Below are 20,259 nucleotides of genomic sequence, written 5' to 3'. Positions count from 1 at the left end.
AGTTCAGTATGAAGTTAAAGAACAATGCTGTGGAGGCAAAATGAGATGTAGCCTGTGGACTTTTTGGCCTGTCGCGCTGAGTTCATGGCCTATGAGCTAACAGCATAGATCAGAGATCTGGAAAAAACCAGGTCCAAGCCCCAGTTTTTCCCCCCTGTCAGGAAGATGACCTAGACACTCTGATCTTGTCCCCTCTTTCATGAGATGGAGGCAGTAACAGAACACGCGGCATGGAGCTGTGGCCATGTGTTTAGTACAAGGGCTCAGGTTTTACTGCTCCTATGTTTACCTCTCACAGACAGCTCAGAGCTTAAGGGTGTGTGGTTAGGCATTAGTCAGAGGCACTGGAGAAGAGCAGCCAAATGAGGTGGTGGACAAATTGGTTCAGAAGCCTCTGAAGGTTTTGGTGTTGAAAATGAATGAAGTTGGTAATGATCAGTTTGGAGACCCAAGGGGAAAACAGAGAGGTTCCCAAGCAAGTGGGTAAATCACCTGCCTTAATCTAAAATATCTAAGTAGCTGCTGAATAAGTACTCAGGTCATTCATTCATTCATTCACAAGTACTTAGGCCATTCATTCATTCACAAGTACTCAGGTCATTTGTTCATTCACTCATCCATTCATCCACAAGTTCACAGGTCATTCATTTATTCTTCCATTCACTGACCCTTGATGGATGCTGCCTAGTAAAGTGCTAGGGGGCCTGAGAGGAAGCACTAACTCTTGTTAAACTCACTATAAGAAGTTTGGTATCTTGAATAAAAGACAGGGATGGGGCAAAAGAATGGTGGGAAGTAAATCCTCTCTATGCCCTTTACAGATGTATGATGCTGGACAAGTTACTAGAACATTCTCTGCATCTTTTTTCCTCATTTGCAGAATGGGGATCACTGAAACACTGATTCTTGGGGTTGCCATGAGGAATTACTAGATTAATGCCTGAGAGTCAGGTACAGTGTCACTGGGGGTTGGGGTAGAGCTGGCATCTTGACTGGGTTTCCCCCAGAAGCATACTCTGTGATCCTGGTGAGCCGTTTCGTGACACCCCAAGTTGTCATGACTGTGAGGGAAATCTTAATTTCCATACATGCTTTTTCCTTGAGGTTGAGGACCACCCCAGCAGGTCCAGGGAAGTCTGTAATGTTCTAGCAGATCCAGGCATGCACTTCTGTAATCCTAGTAGTCAGGAAGATCATGATGTCAAAGACACATAGCGAATCTGAGGCTAGTCTGGGCAATGTAGCAAGATCCTATTTTTTTGGTTGTGAGCTTAGCCTTTAATGGCTGATCCATCTCTCCTGTCCAAGATCCTACATTAAGAAACCAAAACCAAAACCCACCCCCAAACCAAGAGTGGGTGCAAATATGGTCACTGGAAGCTGAAGCCCACCCATGCTGGGTCTGGGTAGGCAGAAATAACGACTGAAAAGAAGCCTCCACAGTGCTAGCAACGGCTGGTCAGCATCCAGCATCGTTCTGAGCCAAGATGAGTATTCAAAATCAGTGCGGTGACTCAGATGTGGGAAGAACATCAAAATGTCAGATGACTTACCACTTTGATCGTAGTCCTGACATGAGCTTCTTCAACTATAGTAGTAATCACTGCCACTTAGGGTGAGGCTTGCTGCAGACACAGTGCTGCTGGCTGGGCTGTACCCCATCCTTCCCTCCACAAACACATGCTAGGTTCTGACCATCAGTGTGACCATATAGAGAAGGGTTTATTATGGTTTGAATGTGGAGTGTGCCATGCAGGCTTGACCCTCATGTAGTGGCAAGTAGGTCCCCACTTGAAGTAGGAGGTCCCGGAAACTCCAAGAAGTAGGGTTTTGCCAGAGGAGTGGGTTACTATATATATACTCCTTGGAAGACTATACCCAGTCTCAGGTTCCTCCCAACCCCCTGCTTTCCATATGTCACCAAGTGGGTAGCTTCTGTCACATGCTCCTGTCACTATAATTTTCTGTTTTACTCTGGGCCCTGAATCAACAGAGCCAAGGACCATGGAGTGAACCTTCTGAAACCACAAACGCAAATAAGTCATCTCTCTTAAATTACATATGCCAAGTGTTTTGTTGCAGTGACAAATGTCTGCCTAATGCCTTCAGGAGTTGGTGAAAGCTAAACAAGGCCATAGAGGTGGGGCTTGTAAGAGACACCCAGGAATGGACTTTCTCTCTACTGTCTGAAGAGTCGGTGTGAACAGAAGCATCTGCCAGCCAGGAAGAGAGGCACCATCAGGACCTGAACTCTTTGGACCATTGATTTGGGACCTTTCAGCCTTTAAAGCTGTGTTAAAAAAAAAAGTCAGAGCCTAGAGACATTGCTCAGGGGTGAAGAACACCACTGTTCATGCAGAGGACCCTGGTTTGGTTCTTAGCACCTACGTGGTGAGTTATAGTTATCACTAACCTGAGTTTCACGGGATCTGATACCTTCCTGGGCACCAGACATGCATATGATGCACATACATGCAGCAAAAGAATTATACGTATAAAATAAATAAATCTTTAAAAAACTTGTCTCTGTTGTTTAAGTTGTTCATGCTCAGCTACGGTGGGCTGACTAAGATACTGCCTATGCCAGGCACTGTACAACCACTGTGTGCAGCACCTAACTTAAACCTGACAGCCCAGAGGACAATCTGTTCATATCTGTTTAACTCAATTCCTTCACTGCTGGGACAAAATATCTGACCCAAGCAACTTAGAGAGAAAGGGATTACTTGGCTCGCAGTTTGAGGGCACAATCCATCACAGCTCATTATGGTGGTAAAATCATGGAGGCAGGCGAGTGAGGCAGCTGGTCACATTATGTGTGCAATCAGAAAGCAGAGAGCAATGAATGCTAGTATGCAGCTCATTTACTCCTCTTCTTCGGTCTAAGTCCTCAACTGAGAATGGGGCCATCCACAGCTAAGGTGGATTCTCTCAACTCAGTTAACACCTAGATAATTTATAGGTCTCTCACAGGCATTCCCAGAGGCTAACATAATCTAGAGAGTCCCTCACAGACTATAGACTCCATTCCCTAACACTACAAAACAAGAAAGCAGCAAGCAAGCAAGCAAAAGAGAGAGAAAGAAAGAAAGAAAAAAAGAAAGAAAGAAAGAAAAAAGGAAGGAAGAAAGAAAGAAAAATGGAAGGAAGAAAGAGAGTGGGAAGGAGGGAGGGAGGGAAGGAGGGAGAAAGGAACAAAGAAAGGATGAAAGAGAAAGGGTGGGAGGGATCGAGGAAGAGAAGACGGAAAGAAAGAAAGAAAGAAAGAAAGAAAGAAAGAAAGAAAGAAAGAAAGAAAGGAAGGAAGAAAGAAAGAAAGGGAGGAAGGAAGGAAGAAGTAGGAGAGAAAAAGGGAGGGAAGGAGGGAGGGAGGGACAAAGGAAGGAAAGAAGGAGAGTGAGACCAGAATTAGTGGGCAAGAATGTTCACATAGTACATTATTAGGAAAAAGCACAAGAAACTAAGCCCAATTGTCATCAGAGAGGCTTCACCCAGCAACTGGTGGAAACAGATGCAGAGACCCACAGCCAAACATTAGGCAGAGCTCAGGGAATCCTTTGGAAGAGGTGGAGGGAGGATTGCAGGAGCCAGGGGGGTCGAGGAAACCACAAGAAAACCCACAGAATCACCTAAGCTGGACTTCTTGGGGCCCACAGAAGCTAAACTGACAACCAGGGAGTCTGCATGGGACTGACTAGACCCTCCCTACATGTTACAGCTATGTGCCTTGGTCTTCTTGTCGGACTCCTAATGGTGGGAGCAGGGGCTGTCTCTGACTCTTTTGTCTGCTTCTGGGACACTTTTCCTCCTACTGGATTGCCTCGTCCAGTCTTAATACTAGGGAAAGTGCCTAATCCTCTTGCAACTTGAAATGGCATCATGGGTTGATATCCATGGGAAGCCTCATCTTCTCTGAAAAGAAATGGAAGAGAAGAGGGGGTAGAGAGGAAGTCTGGGGCAGGCATGGGGAGGAGTCACAGGAAGGGAGACTGCCATCAGAATGTAATATATGAGAATAAAATAAATTAAAGTTTTTAAATTAAAAAAAAAAGAAAAAACACAAAAAGCACATATAGCAGAGACACACATGTTTGCACTGACAGGAATTCCATAAAAAAAAAAAAAAGAAGCCATTATATATTGATAATAGAGATATATATGACCTGTAAGGTAAAAGAAAGGAGTGGGGAAGAGCCCTGACTGCCTCATGCACAGTACCTGCTCTTAACAGGAGAGCCGCACAATCTCCCAGGAGTGCAAAACAGACATAGCACGTTGGTACATTGGCACGCACCTTCATCTCAGCACTCGGGAAGCAGAGGCAGGGGGATTATGTATTCCAGAACAGCCCAGCCTTCTGAGTGGAAACCTGTCTCAAACCCACCTCGAAAGTGCAAAAAGGCCAAAATGGCTCATGTATGCGTCTATTCCTCACAGCATTATTCAAAAGAACAAAATATAGAAGAAAATATTCAAATACCAGTCAACAGCAAACTAGTTAAACAACCCATGGTTGTTCACATCTGTAATCCCATTAGTCAGGAAACTGAGTCAGGTTTACTATGAATTCAAGGCCAGCCTGGGCACACAGTGAATACCAGGCTAGCTCAGGCTGTGTGGCGTGACCTTGCCTCAGGAAAGTAAAGTAAAACAAACCTGGAAATGTTAACGCCATCACAGCACAGTTATAGAACGGAGACTGTCTAGTGGTGAGAGGACATGAGAAATCCTCTTTGTCCTTGCCAGAAGTTCTCCCCAGCACTGAGGAGTGAAGCTGCCACCTCACCCATGACCCTCATGGCGTGAAGTCATCAGCAGCTGTCTGGGTGGCTGGGCTGGTCTCACACTTCATTTTTTAGCCCGTTAAATTTAATGTCCCTCTGCTTGGTGATGTAAATCGAACGCTCTCCTTGCAGCTATGACAGGGGTTTTCATCTTTTCTCAGAGACCTTAGTCTCTCACACATCGTCCATATCTGTTCACTGCGGCCAGTGGGCTCTAGGATCTGTCTGCATAGCTCTCATCTGGGAGCTGTCAGAACAGAGGCACTTGTCCTAATCTTTCACTTCCTGACCACGTCTTTTTTTTTTTTCTTTTGAGCCAGGGTCTCACTGTGTAGCCCAGACTGGCCTCAAACTCTTCATCCTCCTGCCTCAGCCTTCCATTTTTTTAGGAGTATAGATATATACCACCAGTCTTTAACACAGTGCCTAACAAGTTCTGAAACATGGTGTGCATTGGTTTCTTTACATACAAAAATAACATGATAGTGACCAGCTTATACTTCCTCAAGAATATTACATGAAGTAATATATACAAAGGGTTAGTAGAACACCTTCCACATTGCCGATACTTTTAATCAGAAAGCTCTTTTTGCTGGACCTATTGGCTCATGTTTGCCCAGCATCCTGGAAGCTGAAGAAGAAGAAGAACAGCAAGTTCAAGGCCAGCCTGGTCCACATAGGGAAACAGGAACTAAAAATAAATAAAGACCTTGATGGAAGGAATCCCTTCCTTTGTCCTACCCTCTGTCTCTGGACCCTTTACAGCCCACAGCATTCAAAACACCAGCTTGGAAAACAGAGATCCTTGTCAGATTTGATCCTCCTGGCTCCTTGATCTCAGATCCCTCAGCCTCTAGAAGTATAAGAAATTGAGTTCTTGTATGTTTTCAGAGCTGGCCACTGGTATTGGATAACTAGTTAGGAGGCTACCCCTGGGAAGTAGTGTTGTCACTAGTCAGACTGGGTTGAGGCAACCATAGTTTTGAAATTTGGGAGTTATAACTTCATGCAAGTGCTAAATGGACTCAGTTGTATTTATTTATTTATTTATTTATTTATCCATTTACACACATTGTGTGTTAATTACTTTTCTGTTGCTGTGACAAAACACTATGAGCAGGAAATTTCTAGAATAAAAATTATATAGATTTACAGGTCCACTGTGTCAAAACAAAAGTGTGGTGGCCTTGCAGAAGCTTGTCAGTTTCATGACATCCCATTTATCGATTGTTGATCTTAGTGCCTGAGCTACTGGTAGTCTGTTCAAGAAGTTGTCTCCTGTGCCAATGTGCTCAAGGCAGTTCCCCACTTTCTCTTCTATTAAATTTAGTGTGTCCAGTTTTATGTTGAGGTCTTTGATCCACTTGAACTTGAGTTTCGTGCAGGGTGATAAATATATAGATCTTTCTCATTCTTCTATATGTAGACATTCTCGCTAAAGCATTAAGACAAATAAAGGAGACTGGGGGGATACAAATTGGAAGTCAAAGTATCATTACTCACAGATGATATGATAATATAGCTAAGTGACCCTAAAAAATTCTACCAGAGAACTCCTACAGTTGATAAACACCTTCAGCAAAGTGGATAAATACAAAATCAACAAAAAAAAAATCAGTAAAATCAGTAGTCTTCCTTTATATGTGATAAATGACTGAGAAAAAAATTAGGGAAACAACACCTTTTACAATAGTCACAAATAATATAAAATATCTTCATGTAACTCTAACCAAGCAAGTAAATGAACTATATGACAAGAACTTCAAGTCTCTGAAGAAAGAAATTGAGGAAGACCTCAGAAGATAGAACCATCTCCCATGAAAATGGCCATCTTACCAAAAACAATCTACAGATTCATGAAATTCTCATCAAAATCCAAACTCAATTCTTTATAGACCTTAAAAGAGCAATTCTCAACTTCATATGGAAAAACAATTCTGAACGATAAAAGAACTTCTAGAGGTATCATCATCCCTGATTTCAAGCCATACTACAGAGCAATAGTAATAAAACTGCATGGTATTGGGATAGAAACAGACAGGTTGATTAATGGAATAGAATTGAAGTCCCAGAAATAAATCCATACACCTTCAGACACTTGATCTTTGGCAAAGAAGCCAAAAACATACAATGGAAAAAAGAAGGCATCTTCAACAAATGGTGTTGGTCTAACTGGATGTACTCACTTATAAATGGACACTAGCCATAAAGTACAGGATAACCATGCTACAATCCACAGACTGAAAGAAACTAAGTAATGAGGAGGAGCCAAGAGAAGAAGCATGACTCTCACTCGGATGAGAAATAAAATAGACATGGATGTAGATGGAGTGAGGAAAGTGGGTGGGAGAAGAGGTGAAGAGGAAAATGGGAATGGAGATCACATGTTGGGGAGAGGTGATGTAGAAGAGGGCTGGGAGAGTGGAAATTGGTGGGGAGCATCTCTTGGACTAGTCTGAGACCTGGGATTGAGGAGGCTCCCAGGAGTCTATGGGGATGACCATAGCTGAGACTCCTAGCAGCAGGGGTTATAGAGGCTGGAGTAGCCACCTCCTGTAGCCAGCAGTTGGGCAGGGGAGCTTCCAGTGGAAAGAGGAGGACATCAGACCACCCACAAAACCTTCAATCCAAAATTTGCCCTGCCTGTAAGATACACAGGGATAAAGATGGAGCAGAGATTAAGGGAATGGCCAGCCAATGATTGGCCCAACTTAAAACCCATCCCATGGGAGAGAGTCAACCCCTAACACTTTTAATGATAATCTGCTGTGCTTCCAGGCAGGAGCCTAGCCAAACTGTGTCCAGAGAGGCTTCATTCAGCAGTAGATAGAAACAGAGCAGAAACACACAGTCAAACATCAATTAGAGCATGGGGAATCTTGTGGAAGAGTTGGTGATAGAGTTGAGCAAATCAGAGGGGTCAAGGATGCCACAAGAAGACCTACAGAGTCAACTAACATGGGCCCACGGGGTCTCACAGAGACTGAACCAACAACCAAAGAGCGAGAATGCATGACCTGCACCTAGGCCCACTAGGCTCTTCGTGTGGATCCCTTAACAATTGGAGTAGGGGCTGTCTCTGACTCTGTTGCCTGCCATTGGATTCCCTTCCCCTAACTGGACTGCCTGTTTGGGCTTCAGTGGGAGAGAATACACTCCGTCTTACTGTGACTTGGTGTCCCAGGGTGGGGTAGTGCCTGGGGTGGGGGGCTTCTCCTTCTCTAATGAGAAGGGGGTAATGAGGGGAGGGATTTGTGAGGATTTGACTGGGAGTGAAGGATGGAGGTGGGGATGTAAAGTGAATTCTAAAACTAAGCATGGTGGCAGGAGCAAAAGATTAAGAGTCCACATCTTAAACCGCAGGCACCAAGCAAAAAGAGGACTCAAAACAGTGTGAGGCTTTGGATTCTCCAAGCACACCTCCAGTAACAAACCTAGTCCAAAAAGATCATACCTCCAAAGCCTCCCCTAACACTGCCACCAACTGGGAACCAAAAATTCAAATGCCTACAACTATGGGGCACATCTCATTCAAACCACAACGTACCAATAAAAATTCAATGAAAGGGTCATGAATCTGGGAGGGGAACAGCATTAGAGCGAGTAGAGGAATATGGGGAAATTATATAAATATATTACACATAGTTTGGCATGGTAGAACTTCTCTTTAACCCCAGTGCTCAGAAAGGAGGATCTCTGTGAGTTGAAGGCAAGCCATGTCTATACGGTAAGTTCCAGGCCATCTAGGGATACATAGTATAACCCTATCTCAGAGAAAAATATAGCACACATATTTGAATTTTTTAAATTAATTTTTAAAAGAAAGTTGTGTTCTTTATAAGTTTCCCAGCCCATGATATTATATCATCATAGTGCATATAGACCATGATATGAGTCTTCCAAAATGTCCACTATGTCAACTCCCAGGGCTGAAGAGAGAAGTGGCTATGTTAGTAAAGAGCTTCCCTCATAAGTATAAAGACCCAAGTTCAATCCACATAAAGCTAAGAATAGTAGCTATGTCCACAATAGCAGTGCCTTTATAGCAAGATGGGAGGCAGAACAGGAGATCCCTGAAAGCTCACAGAGATAGAGGCCATCCTGGACTCCATGACAAGATCCTGTCCCCAAAAATACATATAAATGAATACATGCATGCATACATACATATGTGCATCTACACATGCATACAGTGAAGTTTCCAGAAAACCTTAATTGGTGTTTTCAGTTGAAGCTTCTTGACTAGTAAGGCCCCATGCCAAGCTTCATATCAGGCTTGTGTTATAGTTTTAAAAATAAACATCTCAAACCAGGCATGGTGGTGTGTCTATAATCCCAGCACTCAGGAGGACGAGGCAGGAGCATCCCAGAATTATAAGACCAGCTTGGGCTACATAGCAACCCCAAAAAAGCAAGCAAAAGCCTGCAGTGAGGTCAGTGAAGTACTTGAGGATGTTGAGTGCTCCCCTACATCTCCCAGAAGTCCAAAGAGCTCCTGGACTCCTAGCAAAGCAAGTGAGACAGGAATCAGTCATACGAGTTACCAGGGAAACATTAGCTTTCAGGAGAGGGCAGAAAGGGCTGGGAACCCAGATCAGGGTCAGACCATTTGTCCAGCATGCCCAAGCTCTAGGTTCCACCCCAACCACCACAAGTGTGTACATGCATGTGTGTGAATATGTGTGTGTATGTATGTATGCCTGTGTCTGTGTGTGTGTGTGTGTGTATGTGTATATGTATGACCCAAAAAGAAAGGAATGGTTTCCTGCGCTTGGAGACAATTTCAGAAGATCTGGGCCATATTTACTTCCCTTGTGCTCAGAAGAAAAGCTGGATGCTCCCATATCAGCAGGTTCTTCTTCTTCTAGGCTCTCAGTAACTCCTCTCCAGCCACCCTTCTTCTCCTTCACACTCTGAGTGTGGCCACTCAAATTTGGGCACTGCCCTCAAATCCCAGCCTGCTCTGGCACCAACTCCCTGCGTGGTAGCCTTTGATTTGTCCCACCATTGGTGACCTGAGCCGTGGGCACAAAGAAAAGAGAAGACATTCTTCTGTGCCAGGTTGCACATGCAACCTGGTTCTCATCCATTCAACCAAGAAGTATGGCCTGTGGCGGGACTGAATCTGGAGCCCCAAAGGCTCATGGGAGGCCAGGTGAACCATCATCAGTTTTGCCCTCAAGCTTAAACAGTCTAATAAATTTGGAGACTTCATAGTTTATATGATGACTTATATGACAAAGAGTTTGTATATGCATTTTTACTTTACTTGGTCTTGGTAGAATCTTCCCTACACTTATTACAAGTGTTTCCTAAACCAATCAGGAAACATAGCTGTCCCTCTTCTCCCTGGAGCCCAAGGTTCCAAATGTACAACCCCACTGTGACATTTATTATAGTCATAGTGTTTCTTTCTCTGTCACCACCTTCTACCATCCACAAGCAGCAAGCTTATGCTTGTTCATGGTGTCCAACAGGCAACATAATAGGACAACAACTTGGAGCAATGCTTCCTGGACCTCTGGCTTACCAGGCATGCCCAGGTACTTTCCTCCACTCATTATCTCTAGGAAGTGCTGCTGCACATCCATTTCACAGACGAGGAAACCAAGTCTCATCCACTTGAATTCACAGTGACAGACCCAGAACTCAGTCTCACACTGACTAACTATAAACTCTAGTTCTCATCCATTCCTGTATCCTTCCAGGTAGATGCTCAGAACTTGTGGGTGGAGACCATGGGAGAGCTGGCTGAGTCTCTAAATCCAAGTTTTAAGACTTTTAAATGATACATGGCAGAATAAGTCACAAGCATTCCCGTCCCCAGGGCTGTAGGGATGATATGAAAGATGGTGGCCTGGAGGCACTTACAGTCTAGATGTGAGAAAGAGTAGGAGACAGCACAGAGGCATCACAAATCATCCCTTAAGGAGAGGCCTGGAAGGTTCAGGATACATGCCTCAGTGGGCTTAACAACCTCACTGGAAGGCTCTACTTGCCAGTACGGGTGTGATGCCAGCCCCAAATTATAGCCCCTGCTTAGGGAGTCAGTAAGGTGCCTGTAGATGACGTCATTCTGGCAGGGACAGGGTTGGAGGTACTATGGGATGGGAATCAGGATGTATAACTAACTCCAACCACTTCCAGGCTTCCTTAAATCATCTGGGTGGAGAATTCCCTTATGTTCAGTATAGATGGGTACATTGACCAAGCCAGATAAGACTCACCATACTTGTAGAGCTTGTATTCCAGTGGGAAAGTAGACAGGTTAGTTTTTAATGTCAATTTAACACCACCCAGAATTGTCTGGGAAAAGAGAACCTGAGCTCTTTAGTTTTTAATGTCAAGTCGAAACAATCCAGTGACCTGGAAAGGGAGAATATCAGTTGAGGGTTGAGGAACTGCCCAAATCAGGTTGGCCTGTACATGTCTATTAGGCTTAATTACCAATAGATATAGGAAGGCCCAGCTCACTCTGGGCGGTACCATTCCCAGACAAGTGGGCCTAGGCTGTGTAAGAAAGCTAGTTGAGCAAGCCAGGGGAACAAGTCAATAAGCAGTGTTTCTCTGTTGGTTTCCACTTTAAGCACCTCCTTGGGCACAAGTCTTAGCTTTCCTTCATGATAAGATGTAGCCTGTAACATGAAATCAACCCTTTTTTCACCAAGTTATTCTTGATCATGGTGTTTATCACAGCAAAAGCAAACTAGAAGAGGGGGAAACCAACATGAATACCTCAGGCTATGAGAGAAAAGATAGGTAAGACTTAGAACACAGAGAATGAGGACTGATAGAAAAAGAAGGTTATTGGAACAGTGTGTGTAGACTCTGAAAACACCCTGATCCCCAAGGCTGATGCAAAGTAAAGTCACCTTCCACCTGGTAGGCTTTGCCAACAAAGTTTTCTGGGAGAAACAAACCCTGAAAAGAGCATCCACTAAGTACATAAGACCTGAATGTTATTAGACAATTGTCTCCTGCATGATTTTGGTGGTTAAGAGTTGAGAAAAAATAAAAGGAAGACAAGAAGCCAAGGAAGCTCCGGGTGACCCCTATATCTGAATAAGTCTGGGTAGCTGATAATACAGTTGACAGTGATTAGCACTGATGATCCAAGTGCTGGAGCATCCAGGCTGTTGGGGGTGGCGGTGCCTTGGTCAGCATACTCCTCGAAAGACACAAGGGAGGGCACAGCTCTTCCTTCACTCCCTCCTGACTGATGTGATTCCAGGGATCCACACTACTTCCCACAGGGTTCCTATGGAGTGCCAGGCACAATGAAACCCATAGACTTCCAGTCTATGGAAGCCTATGCTGTTACTGAGTCCTAGTAGATAACGTGCCTGGCTCTATCCTCAACTATGAGCATCTTAAGAGAGGACCAGGTCTTAGCCATCACTTTGGTCCTAACACCTTCCTGCTTGGTTGGTGCATGAGAGATGTTCAGCAAAATATCTGCTGTAGAGAAAGATGGAGTGATAGGCAGGTGAACAGACAAATATATCAAATACCTATCTCCAGTTAGGGTTAGTCACTTAATCTGTTCAGTAAAGAACAGATCGATTTTGATAAGTAAATTGTAGGTTATGAGGAAATATGCATGCATTATTGCTGCTGGCAATGAGGACAGACTGGTAACAGTGTCTATAAGAAAATGATTAAAAATATCTCTCAGGGGTGTCGGGGGATAGAGATGATTCCATGGCATGAGCTCCCTTTGCTTTTGCAAAGGACCCCAGTTTGACTCCTAACACCCATACCATGCCTCACAACCATCCATAACTCAAGTTCCAGGAGATCCAGTACCCTCTTCTGACCTCCTCAAGCACCAGGCATACACATGGTGCATAAACATGAGTGGAAGCAAAATACTAAAACACATAAAATAAAAAATAAACAAACCAAAAGAATGAAAAAAAAGAACAAAACAAACACAGATGATTTTAAAACAAGAAGAGTACCTTAGTGGAAGAATGTCTTAGGAGAGGTGGCTTCTGGACTACTGCCTGCCTATAACTCCAGCTCCAGGGGCTCTGGAGCATCTAAACTCTGTGGACACCTATACTCATGTGCGTATACATACATATAGAAAAAAAATTAATCTCAAAAGAAAAGAAAGAATGCCTTAGAATAGGGCTGGAGAGATGGCTCAGCACTTAAAATCTCTTGCTTTTCTTGAAGAGGACCAAAGTTCCAATCCCAGCACGTACATGGTTGCTCTCAACCTCCTGTAACTCCAGTTCCAGAGAACCCAACATCTTATTCTGGCCTTCCCAGGCACCTGTACACACATGACATACATTTGGGTACACATACATATGCGTTAAAATTGTTTGATGTTCAAAGAATAAGTTTACAACATCTTTGAAGAGATTTTTATCAAATAAAAAGACACTATGCTGTTTTGGTTTGAGTCTTAAATGTCCCTAAGAGGCTTGGTTACCAGCATTTTGTGCCGTGGGGAGAGAGTGGACCCATCTAGATGTGGGGTTTAGGGAGAGAAAATGAGAGGGGTGGGACTGTGAACTTAAAAGAGATAAGAGGACCCTGGCTGGTCTGCCTCTCTCCGGGTTTCTCTCTGTGTGTCTGTCTCTCTCTGGGTTTCTCTGTCTGTCTCTCCTCCCACCAAGTTAATGTGAGCTAACCAGATTTGCTCTCATCACGATGCTCTCCCTGCCTTCCCACAATCTCAGAAACAGCAACACCAACCAACTAGAAACTGAAATCTCTAAATTGTGAGTTGATAAGCCTCTCTCCCTTCAAACTGACTTGTCTCAGGCCTTCTGTAACAGGACAGAAAACTGACCAATTCAAGTGCAAAAGACACACACACAGAGACCTGGAGTTGACTGGATTCTGTTACTTCCTAAGTTCTCTACTGTGGGTCTGTTTCCTTACATCTCTGTATGATGTAAGGAAAAGAGATGTCTATCCCACAGACAGAAGGTAGAGTAAGATGGGATTCTGGAGCAGAGGACCACATACATGTACTGAGGCTCTGATGTTTATCTCTGAGTAAGAAATAAAACAGTGCTCATCCTCTGAGAGTTCCACAGTGGAACAGCAAGCCAGACCCCGGATGGGAACAGCACAGTTAATTCTGAGTTAATTTGGCTACATCATGGTGCTATTGTTTTCACTGAAACATTAGGCTGAATGGACCTATGAAAGAGGGGTTGGTTTTGGTGGGTTTTGTTTTTGTTTGTTTGTTTTTGAGATTAGGATTTATATCATCAGACTTTGAATGAAGATGATAGCCCTCCCTAATGTGGGTGGACATCATTCAATCAATTGGAGACCTGGCTAAGCCACAGAACAACCTCCATGTGCCAGAGAAAGAATTCCATGGGCAGATGATCTTTGGACTCAAACAGTACCTCCTTGCCAGGCAGTGGTGGCGCATGCCTTTAATCCCAGCACTTGGGAGGCAGAAGCAGGTGGATTTCTGAGTTCAAGGCTAGCCTGGTCTACAAAGTGAGTTCCAGGACAGTCAGGGCTACACAAAGAAACCCTGTCTTGAAAAAAACAAAAACAAAAAAACAAAAAACAAAAAAAACAAAAACAAAAACCGACCTCTCATCTGTGTCTCCAGCCACTAGCCTGTTACCTCCCAAAATCTTGAACTCAACCTCCATAGTCCTAGGAAACATTTTCCTTGAAATCATGGCTGTGTCTGTCTGTAGAACTGCAACTAATCTAGGAATGATAGCACCAGAATGAGTTGGATTCCTCCATGTGGTCCATATGAACCTAGTGTTGGAGAACATGGAAGAAGAGCAGTTAGCTGTGCCTGGAAGAGTGTAAAGAAAGACTCCAGATGCAGGAGCTGCACCCTGTACACCAAGTTCTCTCAAGATGTGACAGAAGATCTCCCAAGACCACATCTGCTGCCTAATACTTACATGGATTTTGATCCGGCTCTCTCTGGAATATTCTTTGTCTAGCCATTCTGAGTATTATTTGTACTCAGCCATGTGACTGAAACATATCCTTTGGCTTCTTTGAGCTTCATCTCACTTCTTGCTAAGTGTATTTCTAGGAGCCCAGGACACACTTGGTCTTGTACCCATTGCTTTCCTATTACTGTGATAAAACATCATGACCAAGAGCAACTGAACGTAGAGAGGATTTGTTTTGGCTTATGGTTTCAGATGGAGTCCACAATAACAAAGGAAAGCAGACAACGAGTCAAAGCCAAGGCAGCAGAAACAGGAAGCCGAGAGCTCACATCTGGAATCATTCAAAGCCTTCCCCCAGGGACATACTTCCTGCACCAGGACTGGACCTCCATAACCTCCCCAAACAGTGCCACCAAGCAGAGGCCAAGTGTTCAAACACCAGAGCCTGTGGGGGACATGCCTATCCAAACCTTATCACAGAACCTTACAATTCTCTGCTGTTATCAAAGTGTTTCTGAGACGTGTGCCCTCAGGAGCATAGGTGACTTTCTACAGACCTTTATCCGAGGAAGGAATGGGGAAATGGATCTTGTTTACAGCATATACTCTTTAAATTGCTGTAAATAAAGGCAAAAAAAAAACCCTTTTCAATTCTAGTTATATACCCTGGAGTTCCTTAAAGAGATAGTGTCTTGCATTCTTCCAAAGGCATAGCTAGATGCAAAGCCTAGAGAACAGACTTCAGAGAGATACCTGGGAGGACAGCCAGGTAGCTGCTCTCGGTGGTTAGAAAACACTGGCCTAGAGCACTGAGAAGTCCTCAGGCCCTTTTTGATATAATACAGAGAAGCAGGGGATTAGAAAACAGAAGACATCAACCTGACAGAGACCAGGACAATGCACAGAACTGGTGGTCCTGCAGCAAGGCACATGCTGTCATTAGATTTGTAGAGTCTGATACAGACTTCTGAAAACCAGGGTGGTCTGGTCAAAAACATTCCACTCATCCTGGGGCTAAGCCCCCTCCTTCCCCGGGGCTCTTCACTGACCCCAGGCCTAGCCAGGTCAAGGCTTGCTTTCAATAGGCAGCTTTATTGTTTACCGATAAGAAAGAATGCCCCATGGTTAGAAGAAACTGAATCCCTGAAGAATTCAATTGGCTGCTACATCCATTTAGAAGATTAAAAATATACTCAGCTCATATTGTTTCCCTCTTATAGGGAGCTAACTGCTAACTAGACCTCTCCAGTGCTGCTCTGTAGGTCTCAGGCCAAATTAAAGCCCACAGTCTCATTGGGGAATCAGAAAGTTCATATATCTAGTCTCAAATTGGAAAAGGAAAAAAAAATAAGAAAATGGAAAAGCAAGATGCCATGGGCTGAAGAGATGGCTCAGTAGATTAAAGTCCTTGCTCTATAGCACGAAGACCAGACCAGAGTTTGGACCCCAAGACCCACAGAGAAGCCTGGCAAATGTGACAGCAATCTATAATCCTAGAATTCAGGCAGCAGGAAGAAGAAATCTCTGTAGCAAGTTGGCTAGCCAGACAAACGAGGATTGCTAAGCTCTGGGTTCAGCAAAAGGATCTGCCTCAATAATCAAAGTGGAGACTGATTGAGAGAGACACCCGTGTCAACTTCAGGCCTTTACATGTGCCTACACACTTGTGCACACACATAAAAGCTAACAAACATATCCTCGAGTAGTCAGAACTCAAAGAAGCCTTTTGTGTCTCAGAGCCTGGCCTCTGTTCCACCCTTCAGTCAGTTCTGCCCCCTTGTCTTCCCTAATCTGACAGAGTTTGCTTATCAAATCTAGTGGTTTTAGGAAGACTATAAAGATTACAGAACAGAGGGTGTCACAAGATAGTAGAGTATAAGACACATAGTAGGATCTCAGTAAACAACTGTAGCCACTGTCACTTTCACACAAAGACATGGCTCTTCTGTTTGCACTAAAACAGGTTGGGTAATCATTTTGTAATGCAAACAAGCAGCCTAAATTGAGATCAGAGGAAAAGCACAGCGTGTGCCATGAAGAGCCCCTCATTCCGAGCTACCGTTTGGTTTCAAATTCAGCATTTTCATCTTTATTTCATGCCCAATGAGGAAATGCCTCAAGTTTATTTACCAACTCGACAGTAATGCACAGTCTAAGGGAAATTATCCTCACCAGGATCCGATTTGGTTGGAAAACGTTAAGTAATAAATCACTTTGTGGGGAAAAAAAATTTTTTTTTGCTTTTAAATAAAGATGAGGAAGATAGTGGAGTTCATAAAACACACCAGTCAGATCTGCGCTTTGCCCTCAGCAGATCACTAGAAGCAAGGGTCAGCTCATCTCCATTTATCTCATACTGATGGAGGCTCCCTGGCCTTTGGAAGTGATCGATTACCTGTTGGTGCACAAAGCCAAAGGTTAAATGTATTATTGCATGCCACAGGCCAACCCTAACCTCGGGATGAATGTCATAAACAAAAAAAGGGAAAATAGAGTGAGGTCTGCTGAAGGACAGGCTTCAGTCTCCAAAGAATTACAAAAGGGAAATGATGCCCCCTACCGTCAGGAGCCTAGACTCACAGCCGACCTCTGGAATGGGGGAAAACAGTAAAAAAAATAAAGTGTACTTTGAGAGTTGGCAGGTCCCTTCAATCAGACTTCAGACAAACTGAGCAACAGAGTGTGGCTTCCTTCCCAATGGCCCCTGAGCAGTGAAGAACTCGGTGTAGAGCTGGAGCAATGTTTTGCTGAGCATGAAGTGGAAGGGAAGGCTTGAAGCCTATGGCAGAATCCTAGGGCAGAGTGGTCTCTCCTACCCAAAGCTCTGTAAGATCCCCCTCGGGGATCCATTCTAACACGTCCATCCTTGTCTCTTAAAAATTGGCCTACCCTTGTCTTAAACCTGGTCAAAAACCCAGGCTCCATTGGAAATCCCACTGCAATATGTTTATTTGCATGCCATTAGAAGGTACACTTTACCCCTTAAAGTGAAATGAACTAGCTTGGTCCACCCTTGGGATCCCAGCACTCAGGAAGTAGATACATGAGGATCACTGAAGCAGAAAGGTAGTTAATGATACCAGTCTGGGCTATAGAGCAAAGACCTTGCCTTAAAAAAAAAAAATTCATGGCCCAAGGACTCAGCCTTAAGACAAATGTTGTTGATGTAGCCATCTGAAACAGATTAGGCAAAGCTGAAAGCAGCCACCACCAGAGTTAACCCTCTGCTGGATTTAAGGCTGCCTGTTTACCAAATAACTCTGGCTGACTGGCTGCTGCCCAGACACTCTGGGATTGTGTATCCTGACTCCCACCCTGTGGCTCTTAAGTAACTTCAGCCTCTATTTTGTGAGCAGGAGTCAGAGCAACGAATCACAGTGAGAGATCTTCCACAACAAGCAGTTGCAAATCCCAAACCCAGAGCACTGTGAGCATATCATTGAAGATAAGACTTGAGACTCGGAAGATGTTGTGACGTGATCTAACCTAATCCCTTGTGAATGACTCTTCCTTCAAGGACACACTGAGGAACCTTGTACTTAGGAGAACACTGAACCCAAGGAAGCCTTGTGAGGCTTTATCAGGTAAGCCAGACCTGAGTGTTGTTTGTTTGTTCATTTGTCAGTTTGTCTGTCTGTTTGTTGAGATAGGCCCTTGCTATAGCACAGATTGGCCTAGAACTAACTCCCAGTCTTCCTGCCTTAGTTTCTGGAGTGCTGGTGGGCTGGTGCTGCCATGTCTGGCTCTTTATTCATACTGACATCGGTGCAGGTGTAAGAGGGCATTGCCCCACCCTTTCACATCACGATACTTGGAGAAAATGTCAAGTCACATATCCTACTGTGGGTCTGTAGCCTGGAGTTTCCATATAGGATTTGGTGACAAGCTCCCTTTTAGTATTTGGTCATATACAGAGTACAATGTAAAGCTGCTGCAGCCATGTTAGTTTCTAAATTTGATCCCTCTTCATGGGGTCTGTGGTGATTTGTATATGCTTGTCCCAGGGAGTGGCACTATTAGGAGGCGTGGCCTTGTTGGAAGAGTGTAGCCTTGTCGGAAGAAGCATGTCACAGTAGGGCTGGGCTTTGAGACCCTTCTCCTAGCTGCCTGGAAGTCAGTATTCTCCTGTTTGCCTTGGGAACAAGATGTAGAACTCAGCTCCTCCAATGCCATGCCTGCCTGGGTGCTGCCATGTTTCCCACTTTGAAGATAATGGACCGAACCTCTGAACCTATACGCTAGCCTCAATTGTTGTTCTTTATAAGAGTTGTCTTAGTCATGGTGTCTGATCATAGCAATAGAAATCCTAACTAGCAGAGTCCCGATGCTGCAATAGAATATCTGAGAGCATGTTATGCAGGAAAGAAAGTTATCTAGGCTTTCAATTCTGGAGGCTGGGAGTCTAAGAGGTGTCATGTCACCAGCACTTGTCCAACCCCTGGTGACATGACAGAAAACGGGAAAGAAGTAAATGAGCTGAGTGAAGTGCCACAAGCCTGTCATTCCTGCCCTCAGGAAGCTGAGGCAGGAGACTTATGAGTTCCAGACCAGCCTGGAACATATGGAGAGACTCTACTGAAGTGAGAATTTCTAGTGGCCTTGGAAACTCAGTTATGTCATATGATATTTTTCTGGGGCAGGCAGGTGAAAGGATATTGAAGCAGACACCTGAAAAAATGTTTTACTGAAGAAGACACAGGTTGAGAGGAGGTTTTGCTGAAGCAGACACATGAAAGGACATGTGATTTTTAGAAAGAGGATAAATGACCCCACAGTGGAAGGAAGCTATCACATTGGTTTTCTTTGTTCCACTGATAATGCGCATGTATTGGTTCATCTTGCATCATGTTGCTGACCTTTGCTTGTCTTCATTTTGTAGAGAGTAACTCACCAAAGAACTTCTTGTGATAGTCCGGTGGCTTCCTGCTGCTTCCACAAACTCAGGAAGATTGGTGGAGACTTGGGGGTTTCTTCTGGATCAAACTGCCATTGCTGATTTATGAATAGCAATTGCCAAATGGACCAGATTGCTGCTGCTGATTCATGTTGGTGTTTTGCTAGAGGGCTGGACTGCTGTCTATGAAGATTGGAATGGTCCCAAAAAAACTATTACTAATCAGGCCCAAAATGCCTGTTTCCTATTAACCTTTCTTTTCCACTACCTCTGATAGCTGGAGTGCTAGAACGGAGGTTGAAGCATTCAAGAACCCTAATTAAAGAAGGTTTTGAAAATTCTAAGCCTACATTCTATCCATAAAAATCCCCAAAGAAAGCAAGTGGGTGCATACAAGAGAGAAAATCAGAAGCAGTCTTGCTTTGCAACACCCATTCTCCTGACAAACCTGCACCTGTTAGTGTGAGCACTCCCTATGGCCACAATTAGCCTACCCAAGATGAGAAAGACATTAATCCCTCTTAGTGAACTAACCACTTCATGAAAGACCCACCTCCAACTCTGCTGTCTCATATCACATTCCAACAAGAGCTTCAGAAGATAAGCCCTATTCCAGGTGTAGCACTTCATTTAAGCTCCCTTTTTAAAAATTTGTGTATGTGCCCATATGTCTGTATGTGCA

General features: G+C 44.1%; 1 long non-coding RNA gene across 2 annotated transcripts in view; it reads left to right on the top strand.

Moving 5' to 3' along the window:
* Positions 1 to 19,804, top strand: part of LOC116067837 — a 71,339-nt gene extending 51,535 nt beyond the window's left edge. The window contains exons 4-5 of one of the 2 annotated variants that reach the window (XR_004109318.1): positions 18,040 to 18,267; positions 19,563 to 19,804. This is a non-coding gene — a long non-coding RNA (uncharacterized LOC116067837). Of the gene's footprint in view, positions 1 to 2,082; positions 2,468 to 18,039; positions 18,268 to 19,562 lie in introns of those variants that run through there. The other variant, XR_004109319.1, reaches the window with a different exon arrangement.
* The last annotated feature ends 455 nt before the right edge of the window (positions 19,805 to 20,259 follow it).

Source organism: Mastomys coucha, unplaced genomic scaffold (genome assembly GCF_008632895.1).
Source record: "Mastomys coucha isolate ucsf_1 unplaced genomic scaffold, UCSF_Mcou_1 pScaffold22, whole genome shotgun sequence".
Lineage (NCBI taxonomy): Eukaryota > Metazoa > Chordata > Mammalia > Rodentia > Muridae > Mastomys > Mastomys coucha.
Note: the sequence above shows the minus strand (reverse complement) of the source record. Positions and strands in the feature narration are given on the sequence as shown.